Genomic DNA, 10713 nt, shown 5'->3' on the forward strand with positions numbered 1-10713 from the left:
GAGCAGCTCAGACGAGGAAATCAAAAGATGGATCTAGTCGCCCCCAAGTGGATGTGGAGCAGGGAACCTAATCTTTTTTGTCTGCTCCTGATTCACAGTGATTTTAATAAAAAATACTCAAATATGTGAACTTTATTTTCTTTTATAAATGTCCTCCATTATTGAAAAATGCCAGGAAAACATGTTTTTCATATGTGGACCTTTATTAAAAAAATTATAAAATTTTATTTAACATTTTTTAATTAATTTTATAAAGACGGCTTTTCAACAAAAATAATGATGAGCAATATTGGATGAAATCAGTCGTATAATTTTAAACCAAAATTGCAATTCACTACAGCACGAGTGTTGAACGCTCATGTGTCGCGGTCATACTAGATACAAAATACTCAAACACAGTTTTAATTGTAAATTATTTTAGAAAAGTCCCTTAAGACGAGAAAAATGCTACAAGAACAAGTTAAAAAACGAAAAAAGACTTTAACTAGAGTGGCTCTTTAAAGCCTTATGAAATTACTCATTAGAAAAACTGATGGTTTTATGAGGTCCTTTGAAGAAATATCTAAACATTTCAATAAAATAAAGGGAAACTAACATAATTTAAGAGTCAACTGGCTTTCACTTTTTTAGGGGTGATGATTTAAGATTTGTAGAAAAGGTAGGATGGATACCCCTCCCCCTAAGAGAGAAAATTCCAGATTCATACATTTGCCTTCTACTTGCAATTGAATATATATTTATATATATCTCAATCTTTCTTAGTAAATGGTGAAAATGTCCTTCATTCATTACATTTGTACTTGCTTAAACATTTACTTGATTGACATGCAAATTCGATGGAAAACAACCATTTCTGAAAATCTGATCTGGAGATCATAACTCACTTTCCAAATTGGATGAATCTAAGATAAGTGATGAATAATTCTGTTATTCTGAATTACAATAGGCTTAATGCTGGTACAAACTCCAGAATCAGAGTTCTCCTTCAAAGTTCAGAACCATAAAATCACGAGTGATGTATGTTTCTCATTGATCCTTTTTATCAGAAGGCGTTTTCTGGCTCTTCACTCACAATGGTTAGTCATTCCACTGACTCACTGTAGTGTGAAAATGACTCCAAATCCAAATATATATCACTCAATATACAAAAATAGAACTTTCTCTGTCCAATAATATTGTTTATAACGTCTAATAAATAGCTTAGCAGTAACACAGACTGTAACACTTCATCAGATATTTCTGATAAGTCCAATATTGGCAGAAAAGAAACCTGAGAACCATGACAACCCTTTTGTCAGACATTTGTTCTTAAGGAAAATTGTTGCTAATTTGTGCATTTTATTATTATTGTAAATGTCGGAACTCACTCCCATTTGATATTAAAAAACAGACACTCCGTTTTCATACTTTTAACAATTAACTGTGGATTTTTCCAAACTGTAAAGTGCCATTGGGAACCCCAAAAAGATGCTCGTAAATGACATGTATTACTTTTATTTATCTTTAAATAACACTAGTTTTTGTCACTTTCTGACATGTTGAAACTTTATTTAAGGACAGATTTTGATTTGACATCAGTGAGACAAAACCTGACATAATAATTTTGTTTTTTAACATTTAAACTCTTAAAGTCTTTTAAGAGTCAGTACTCAGCATGAAACACTTAACTTTGACTTCAGTACAATAATCTTTGTTTTTTGAGGCAAAATATAGATTTTTGAATTTTAAAAAATCCACAATTGTCCTTTTGGCTTGATAAATATGTCAATAAAGTAAATTTAATGTCAGGTGTGTCCAAATGTTGATATTTTTGTTTTATTATTAAATGACTTAAAGGTATTTTAAAATGTATACTCAGATTTACCATAATTGATATTTTTTGCATTAATTCTATACAATGAATTTTTCATATAATTCCATCTTTTTAATAGTAATTGAAAAAAATATTGATATTTTTTTACCCTAAATGTTTCTAAAATAATGTGAATGCATTAAAAATGAGTTTGGATGTGTTCCTCCAAACTGGAAGAAAGTTGGACTCCGCTCATGAACTCTGTGTTAATGTGGCGAGGGCTGAATTTACTTCCAAAGTTTTCTTCTCGAGTTCGATCTCATAACTTCTCTCAACTTTTTTTTTTTTTTCCCACTTCGGCACATTTTTAAATTTCAAAGAATCCGCATAAAACTTATCCCACCCACCATACCGACAAAACTGCTGCTTAAAATCGATTCCATAATCGCTGGCCCACACAAATGGAGGTAATTCACATTTAGCATTTATTTATTCCTTCATCTCTTCATTCATCTCTAGTTAGTTCTCCAACTGATGTCTCTGCTTGGCGGATTGAAAATGCCCGAAAGCTGCCAGAAGTGGGAATGTGATTATAAAACAGCGAGGAGGCTCGAGGCGCGCTTCACTGCATCCACCATGTGTGTAAGGGGCGCACATGTGTATTGTAGACGGCTAATATATGTGTGTTTACATGACACCTCCATGCTTGGCTAGAAATAATCAATAGATGAATCACCCAAAGCAGTGGAGCTCTCTGCAGGCAGAGTGCTGCAGCTTAATGCTATTCTTTTCATTCACCTTGGGAATGGCATCCATCAGGCCTCCCCCCGAAATTGAGGCACGGTTGCCTAAAACATCACTAGCGCTGGAGGGGCTGCTTGGAAAGTGATGCAGGGAGAGCGCAGTTGACCCCTCACCTTCCCTGTGTTTTTGCTTGCTTCTCGACTCTTTGGCGGAGCGGCAAATCACGGAGTTCCTGCCTCATTGGCATTGTCAGACGCTTACAGTGGTGTTTCTCAGTGCTGCGCTGCTGGTTAACTGGTTCAAATGTTATGGAAATTATATTTACCTCTTCTTTGATCCAGTAAGCTCCAAACAGAGAGACCTTTTTTTTTCTCCAGTTTGGGGAAAGACTTAAGAAGGTGCTATAAATACAAAAAAAGCAGGGGAAAAGAGATGTCTTCAACTGAGCTGTGTGCTGCTAAAATCAATCAGATGTGTGAAATTCTCTGCAGAGCGTGAGGATTGTAGGTGAATCGCAGCTGCAGATTTTGATGTAAGCCAAAGAGTTTTTAGTTACTTCAAACAGGTCATCACAGACCATTTAAGGGAGGAAACGTCTGGGTAAGGAATCAAAAACACTTTTGGTACTCGAGTTTAGTCTGGTGCAGACCAACCATTCCCAAAACTAAAGGAGATTTCACGCACAAGTGAATCCTGTTGAGGTAAAGCTACTGTGTAATCTACAAGGGTGGAAAAAAAACAATAAAAAATACAAACTCAACAAAAGTTTCATAACCGTGATATTTGGGATGTGGTTTGTTGGGCTCAGTTTTAAGTTAAAAAAAGGGTGTATTCAGACTGGACACATTTGATTCACTTAAAATGTGCCAGAGTTTGTTTCTTCCCCGACTATCTTGAACTTAATTTCTGTCTGAATACACCCAAGCAGGACCAGGAATCACGCTCAGATCCATCTTTCGAGGTGGTCTCTGTTCTTTTCCAATCGATTTAAGCTCCAGTTCACTGTGGTGTTTTGTCAGTTTGAATAGACTCTGTGCTTGGAGCTGAACAACTGGACCAAATCAGCATTACGGTATGTAAACAGTAGCGGAGTAACAAAAAGACACAGCAATTTATTGAAATGTGTTGGGATGACTGCAGCCTTGTTAAAAAAAAACTTTTAGCGTGATACACATTGCTTCTCACACTGTTTTTCCAAAAATCTTCATGTCATAAACAGCTATTAGCGTACCTTCTTAGTTGTCGTCTCCTTAGTTACCGCCTTGGCCGTACCAAAGTAGCAGTAAAAAAATTTCCACTTGACGATACAGACGGTCAAAGCTGGTCAGCGAAATATAGTTTTAACAAGTGAACTATCCTAGAGAGATATAGTATTACCTTTCCATCAAACTCATTATGACAGGTGACCTTTGACCTCCACATTCCAAAGTGATCACGTAACAATTTGATATAAACTTTATATAAAGTTTATATAAAGTTTATATCAAATTGTTACGTGATCACTTTGGAATGTGGAGGTCAAAGGTCACCTGTCAAAATTAGTTTGATGGGAAGGTAATACTATATCTCTCTTATCCTGACTAGGATTCCAAAGCTTAGGACTTGCATTATTATTTTCTTTTGTTGCTTGCCCTGCCCTTGTAAGTCCTGACCAAACCCAAATTACGCTTTAATATTAATGAACGTAACTTATTTGCACCTGTGGAGCAGCAGCTCTTCACTTTGCCTTGTCGAATTAGGCATCCACGGTGTGCGTTCAAACTCTTCGTCAGGGATTATCCCATGGTTATTTACAGAGGAAATACATTTTCAATTTTTTTTTAGTACTTTAATCTTGAAGGTTTTAATCAGTTTAGATCAGTTTTTCACTAAAAGCACACTATGGTTATCTTACCGTTGATGGGCCTTGTACACACAAATCACAGTTCTGGGTTGAAAAATTTTCAAAATTAATTGCGATTAATTTTCCCCCAGGTTTGCGATTAATTAATTAATTTTAATCGATTCCCCACCCTAATCTATAGATAACCAGTCGGCTATATTGAGTGGTTTTTGAATAATTCTCCACACCAAGCAAGCAAAGGGTGATGGTGGAGGGTAAAAATTCCCTCTAAATGGAAGAATTGGGTAGAATAATCTAAGACAGATTTAGACTCAGTTAATTGATCATCTGCCTCTGGAAACATCTGTTATAAAACCACATATGTAGGTTAGTAACTGCGCCAATGAGAGGATAGGAAGCAGGCAAATCCACAATCACCAAGGCATCTGTTATAAGTCGAATAAGACATATGTTAGTCATGCAAACAACAATACACACAGTTGTGGTTAAGAAATAGCAGACAGAGGTACGGTGGGGAAAACGCCCAGTGGGTCCTTAGACAACCCCCAGCGGTCCAGATCTATAGCTGAATAACTAAGACATAGCTCAGAGTCAATCGGAGAGAAAGAGTGGTGGAGCCAAAGAGCAGAGAGGCAGGGCCCAGGGAGAACATTCAGGTTCCCCCCTATTCCCTCACAGATGGAGGGTAGAGAAAAAGAAGGTAGATGAGTTATGAGTCGGCATACATCTGTTGGGATAAACAATGCTGTTTACTGCCTAGCTAAATATTATTCTAATATGACTCTCTCCACATTCTGGGAGAACGCATATGAACCCTCGTGGGGTTGGGGGGCTGGAAGCTGACATTGCTCAGGGTCATCCTAAAAGGGGTATAATATCAGAAAGAAATGTCTTAAGTATGGCTTTAAAGACAAAGTCCGCACGAGAATCTTAGACTGAAAGAGAGATTTACTGTAAATCCAGAAAATAGACTAACCCACCCACAATTCTAGATTTTAGTAATACAATTTCAAGGAGTTATTAGTATTCCCCTGACTGGAAAAACAGTGTTTGAAAAGTATGCAAGTATGAGATCTTTGGGATAAGATGCAGTGGCTCCCTTCAAAGCTTTTTATGTTACCGATGTTCGCTACAACACTACAGTTGTCTCCAACTTCATTCACTAGTCACTTATTCGTCGGCCGTGGTGTAACGGTAGGGCCATCCACCAGTGTGTGAATGTGTGTGTGACGGGGTGAATGGGTCTGTGACTGTAGAGCGGTTTGGGCCTTCAAGGAATGTAGTAAAGCGCCATATAAGTATACGCCATTTACTATTTTTTAATGCACCGTATGTGGCATTCTGTTAAGGGTGTCTGAATCTACAATTCCAAAATCCAGTTCACTGATGCTCATTAGAATAATGTGGACCACAATGTATCGCACTTAAAATGATTAGTCATTTGAAAAAACTTAAATAAGATAGTTTTTTAAGAAAACAGTAGATTTATTAATAGTTTCTGTAGAAAAAAAAGGTTGTTATATATTAGATTGTTTGTGTTGGCAAATGGTTGGCATCAATTTGATTATCACATTATATTTCTGCCTAATAAGGATCACATAAACCCTTAAATCTCCAGTGTTAAGATTCTTTTGACTACCATAACTTTTCAATAATTTACGCAATATCATAAGTCCAGAACGTTCTGAAGCTGAGAAAACAGCTTCACTCTATTAAGTAACGGAAAAGTAAGGACTTTTGGTACGTCAAAGATTGGGTTATGTAGGTTTCGCTTGTATAGCAATGAGCAAACAGGATGTCATTTATTAAGAGAAAAACCTGCAGTTTCTTCTTCTGAAAGATCTTTAAAATGTAATATTCCAGATTTTTATTGAATGAAAACACAAGTAAACATTTGCTGCTGTTGAGAAAAATACATAATGTCCATTTAATTAGGTAAGAGATAGTTGTAAACTGGACACCCTCTTTATCACTTTACTCTATCTTATGGTTAGAGGATTGGGAGGTGACGTGCAGCCCCCATCTTCGATAAATAGTCGGATTCTTCGCGATGACAAACTGAAATAGTTCATTTGTCCGCCGCTGTCCTTGATCAAAACAGGAGCTGCACGTTAAAACAAGCGAGCACTTTAAAGCTCACTGTTGCTTTCTCCCTCCACGATGAACTGCTCCTGCACAAGTGAGAACTTCAATCTTGCAAAGACGCTGGGATGGAGATGTAATGCTCACTGATAACCAAAAGGGGGCACAGCAATCCCTGCTTCAGACACACTCAATTGGGATGTAAAACCCAGGACAGTTGGAAAGAAAATGAAAGTTCGATTTTTGCCACAGTTTGAATTATAAAGCTTTAAAAACTGTCTACATTAGATGTACGTTCTTTTCCAATCTGAAACTAAGTATATTTGATTTTGATCCATCTTGTTTAAACCAATACACACTTAGCTCCTTTTAGGACTGAGTTTTATTCTTGCAAAAATATCAGCCCCCATCGTGTACCCCAACTCTCCGGCACCATTCCTTAAAAAAATACTAGAAATCCCTTTTTGGTTTGTCTGTCAGCATTAATAATTCATCTCTTTTCTTGGATACTAAAACAACAACAAACAGAACAACAGCTCGGATAATGTATTCAGTCAAAAGCTCCATGTCTGGGGGTGGAGGAGGAGAAGAGGGGACAGCGAAAATGTGCACTGGAGTGAGACAAGAGAGCACCCCGACAGGGAGAGGCTCAATGTCACTCCGGCAGCGTGGCGGGAAGGGAGGAAAACAAACGCCAGAGGGGAAGAGAACGGAAAAAAAAAAAGCAGAATGCAGTTTGTAAGTCATAAAAGCCCAATTAGAGCGTTATGGTGCTCAAATGGAGGATTACAGTGAATAATTTGTGGTGGCAATTTTTTTTTTCCAAGCTGATTGTACCATTAACGTGGGTGACAAAGATGTTTTTTTTTTAGGAAAAGCTTTCAAAGCAGAGATGGGGGGGTTGGGGGGGTAAAAACAACAATAATTCAAGGTTACATGTATGCAGTGCCAAATCTAAGCCCAGCCTGTCCATTGACTCAGCCGCCTGGCGTTAAATCTCCCCTGTCACCCCTTCACTTGGATCTGGTCGACCTTGAACATCTCCGGTGTGAACTGGCGCCCCGGCTTCCACATTACGCCAGAATGGATCCTGACTCATTCAATTTAAGCCCATCAAGAAAGCACAATACAAGGGGAATTAGCTGCCATTATTTGGACACTTTCATGGCCCCGATTGGAGGTTAGATGACAATTAGTTACACTTCTCTCAGATGTCTTCTCGGTTGTCGTCTCCTATGTAACGTGCGTAAGCATCTTTAGTTGAATTTTCGCAAAAATCATGATGGATTGTATTTTGGGGTTTTTTTTTTATTGAAAAACACAAATATTGTTAGAAATTAAGATTTTTTTTCTTGTTATTGCATCACCATCCAGACTGACAGAATGTGATTCTTAAACTTTGATGTGGTTCCCATAAATAAATTAACTAAATATATCGATATATAAAATTGGTACATATTGTATCTAAAGTATATGTATTTGCTATATACAGTATATAGTGTGTATATATATATATATAATTAGCAAATATATATAGATATATTTGATATAAAAATACATAGTAAATATTTATATACTAATTATATAAGTATATATTCATATACTAATTATATATTATATACACACACGCACACCCCCCATCCAATATATATAAATATATAATTTCTATATATTTATATAATTTATATATATATCATATATATATATATATATATATATATATATATATATATATATATATATATATCCCAGTAAGCTAAAAAATAAGCAAAAAAACAAAACAAAACAAACTATATATATATTTATATGTATTTATCACTTAGAAATAGTACACCGATGTGTGAAACTTCAGCTTTCTGTCTGCATCCAATTATTGTTTCATTTCAAAGATAGCCTTCTTTAAAACAATCAGTATTTGGAATATGAGAACACAGAGAAACAAAAGCGTTGACTTTTCTTTTCCCCTTTAATCATGCACCAAAAATATCAAATTTTATAGTAAAATCCATTATTTGGCTTGCATTTCTTTTGTATGGTTGCGGTTTTTAATTTTAAAATTCACTAAAATAATAATATCAATCTCTGTGTTTAGATGTATTATTCCTGAGTCTAAACTTTGAACAAGAATATAAGTGTTTTGTCTAGAAATAATTTAAAGTATTCTTCCTTGGTTGTAAGTATCGGATAAGCTAGAATCAATAGAAAAACATTGACTTTTTATTTAGAATTTTTGATTCTAATGTTAACATAAGCCTTTAAAGTTTGAATACTAAAATATATAATTTAAATTCTAGCATTAAAGACCCTAAAATTCTTTTTTTTTAGCTTTTGATTTTGCTGTTTAAGAGACAAAAGCGTGAATCTGGTTTTAAAATTCAGATTTTACTAACATTTTAAAATATAGCTAGAATTTTCTATATTAATGTGAAATCTTTAATTGCCTCACACTGAAAGATGTTATTGAAAAACAGAACAGAACAAGTCTATATTGTTAAATTTATATGCAAAATGATTAGTCATGGTGCCAAAAAGTATAAACGCAATTAGCCAGCTTCAACATAATTAATACAAACCATCCCTGGACCACATTCTAGCATTAATCTTTTGCCCGTCCATCCTCAAACACTCAAGTCAAGCAGTCAAGCTCAAACCTTCCCTCCATCTCTTTGACAATTTGAAGGTTCAAAGCCTAAGAGAGGAGACCTGAATGCTTGCCTTCTTCTTGAAAGAGAAGTCACAGTATAAAAAGCTCTTCAAGACTTCGTTAAAGAAAAACCATCAGGGGCAGCGCTGTTAACAGGTGTTCACACTGCCTTCCAGCTCCGGCTCTTTATAGAGCCTAAAGGGAGCTTTAACCTCTGTGCCGTCACTCCCGGGGTAAACAAACATGAACCCTGCTCACAGTAGAAATCTGCTATTCACAGTCGAATGGTCTTTAGTCCAAATTGTCTATAGATGCTTTTTGGAAAATTTGGAAAATCTAAACTGTTTAAATCTACATCTTTAGAGTGGGTAGGATTTTTTGGTCAAGCCTTTCTTTATAATTGCAACATTTTTAACATCACATATCCTCCTCTCATGTGTTAGACTCTAGAAACCGATTCAGAGATTAAAGGTTTTCAGCCACCCAAGGAAAAATTCTGCCCTTAATTTGTCAGTGTCAGTAAAAAGAGATGTTTTCCCAGCCAATTGAGTGATATATGGTAGAACCATTGATTTCAACCTCTACTAAAATAGCACCTCGGTTCATGTGTATGTGTGTGTGTGCGAGGCGGCAGCGTTTCCACTTTGTCCTCGCAATCCACTTTCAAGGTAATAACCAAAGTTCTGCATTGAAGAAAAGTGATTTGAACTTACTTTTTTAATTGTGTGTTTTTAGAATATTGTGAATGGGAGGGGGAGGGGGACAAAAAAAAAAAACTGCATACCTGGCTCTATGCGTCTCAAATGTAATATGAATTCATGGTATGATACCTGGAGTTTATTAATTCAGGGCCACAGAGAGAGCTGAATAATGAAATTTAATGAAAATTTTAGATGGACTAAAAGTCAGAGAGCTTCTGTCATTAATTTTAAAAGCTCACATACCATCAGGCCTCGCACAGTAATGATAAATTCCTCCAGTGGATTACATCCTATATGCTAACAGAGTTCAGTTTTCTCAATCCAAGGTCTTATTAGGCTGAAGTTATTTCAGAATAATTTGCAATTTGAGAAATTATTTGTGTAAAAATGACATTTTTTATGTCAGAAAGCATTTTATCTCACTTATTTATCCTTTTTCCTTTTTTAAAAAAGGATTTTTTTAGACATTTTATCATAAATGGACTGATAATGTGTTATATGTTCAGTGACCGAGGAAAACAGACATTCATTTGGGTTAATTATTGACGTTCACCTGTTACTTATTCAGTGCCGGCAAAAGTAGCAAAGATAGGGTTTTATGAAAAATATATGTGAATTAAAAATAGTTTAATTTAAAAGTTAATTTAGAGTATCTTACAAAGCTAAAATCAGATGAGCAAAGTCTAATTTATTACTAAAAAGAAAGCTTTGAAAAATATATATGACATTGAATTAGGTTCATTTCTAACACTTAAGAAAACTACCTGGTTATGAAAGGAGTGTAGCAGATGCAAACACGTCAAATTCCAAACTAACTTAAAAAAAAATAAAGGAAAAATGTTTTCAATGTAATATCAAAATAGTTTCTGAAGAAATGCCTGCAAAAGATAAAGTTTAAAATGGTGTG

Source organism: Oryzias melastigma, linkage group LG2, assembly GCF_002922805.2.
Source record: "Oryzias melastigma strain HK-1 linkage group LG2, ASM292280v2, whole genome shotgun sequence".
NCBI lineage: Eukaryota > Metazoa > Chordata > Actinopteri > Beloniformes > Adrianichthyidae > Oryzias > Oryzias melastigma.